This window comes from Acomys minous (genome assembly GCF_964271855.1).
Source record: "Acomys minous genome assembly, chromosome: 14".
Classification (NCBI taxonomy): Eukaryota; Metazoa; Chordata; class Mammalia; order Rodentia; family Muridae; genus Acomys; species Acomys minous.
This window is the reverse complement of record NC_140496.1, coordinates 25,802,697-25,804,645: the sequence shown is the minus strand read 5'-3', so window position 1 is coordinate 25,804,645 and position 1,949 is coordinate 25,802,697. Positions and strand designations below refer to the sequence as shown.

The 1,949-nt window shown below is 40.1% G+C and overlaps 1 pseudogene across 1 annotated transcript; it reads right to left on the bottom strand.

Moving 5' to 3' along the window:
* Positions 1-278: 278 nt before the first annotated feature.
* Positions 279-1,124, bottom strand: LOC311583038 (small ribosomal subunit protein eS1-like; annotated as a pseudogene). Its single transcript has one exon. The product of its transcript is annotated as a small ribosomal subunit protein eS1-like (transcript).
* Between the last annotated feature and the right edge of the window lie 825 nt (positions 1,125-1,949).

Below are 1,949 nucleotides of genomic sequence, written 5' to 3'. Positions count from 1 at the left end.
ATGACGTGACAGTTTAATTTTTTAGGGTTTTACATGTAATAATTACATTGTGAAATCAACAATAAGGTTAACAATATATGATAATTAATGTTAACTACATCTATTCATACTTTCTCAATATGTGACATAATTATAATACAGCTTTAGTTAAATATTGCTGTAAAACGAGCCCAAGACATCAGGGGTCCAAAAAGTATTTTGATACATATTAAGAGTATATATATATGGCTGTGAAATGTCTCTAGAGTCTCTTGTACGTACTCCTTTTTCCCCACAAATAGTACTTTTTATTTGTCACTACTAATAAATCTAGACTTTAAACAGATTCCGGGACTGACGGTTTATGTCCATCAGCTCATTCAACTTTAGCACCTGTGTCATCGCCAGTTGTTTTTCCAGAACTACCACTTTCACCATGGAGCTCCATTTGTTTTCCCAGTTCAAACTTGGGTTTCTTCAGCATTTTTCACTCTTCTAACAAAGCCATCATGCAGAGGATAAATGGCCTGGCAAGCTATTTTGTATTTTAGCTATTTTTTAAAAAGTCTTTCCAATACTGTTTTGAATCACTTTACTAACCACTTCCTTCCAGTCATTTGTCTGCACTTCTTGGGTCATGATTCCCACTCCCTTCTCCTGGATCTGGCAGGCTGCTGGTGATGTGCATAGCAAGTCTTTTGTATCTGTTTTCTGGTTCTTTGGTGAAACCATCACAGAAAAGAGGGAGCAAATAACCATTGATTGTCTTGGCATCGACATGGGCTTCAATCATGGTCGGCTACTTTTCGACCATGGGACACATTTTGTGCCCCGGTAAGATCTATGCTATGGAAGTTAGTCAGTTTTTGGCCTGAACATTCTCAGCAATTAGCTTGAATTTTCTAAACGCAGCTTCATCATTCTGCAATCAGCAAGGCTCACACCAAACACACGTTCCTTGAGGCCATCAGATGCAATTTTGGTTCCTTGAGTCCTTGTGACTATGCTTTTTCCAATGTTTCTAATATTGAACGTAGATGAAGCTTTCATATCACACCAGTCTTTCTCAGAAAATGGATCAAGCCCCTCTCCTTGGCTCCCTTCTTGCCCCCCTGCCTCAGGCACGTGTTCTTGCTGACAACCATGGTGCTTCTCAGCTGAAAGAGCTGTACTTACCCTTGCACTCATGTATCAGAAGAGTCCAGATGTTCCTGGTGCCATGTGAGTAGCCAGGGCCAATCCTAGTAAACGGAGATTTTCCTGCATGCCTTCTTCCATTCCCAGTAACCGGCCCAGCTTTCTCACCACCTGGTGTTCGGAGAGGATGATAGTGTAAGGTCCAAGACCACCTGGTTCTCAGTCTCAGAATCACGACAGTTATATTTCACTGCTTCCCATATGCCAAAGCCAGTCATGAGGGTAGACTAGGTCCAAAGCCTATGGGAAGACAAGAGCAAATGTAAGAAAGCCAAGGCTCTAATAAGGTAAATTATAACATGAATATACGTGACAGACTGAAGAGGAAACTAAGTTACCCTTGAAGAAAATGGTCCTGACTTTTCCATGATTTCATATAGCTTCCCGACTCAGCACTTTCACTTGCATGAGGTTACATATTGTTCATCATTTCTGTGGCAGCATGTCTGTGGATATGTTATCAATAAGAAATACAGACTGGGGGATTATATTTTATTGCCAAAAGTAAATTGGTGAGTCAGTGATATCATATAGAATATTGGTGTTAAGATCTGCCATACTCCTCTCCTCAAAGTCTGCGAAAACTTAGCTCCCATTTCCGATGTAGTATCGATTCCTCTCTTCTTTGCTTCTAGATCAGCAGTTGTAACTCTATGGGTTGTCACCCCTTGTGAGTCACATATCGGATATTTACATGATTCATAACAGTATCAAAAATTACAGTTATGAAGAAGCAACAAAAATAACTTTATGGTACGGGATCACCACCACAT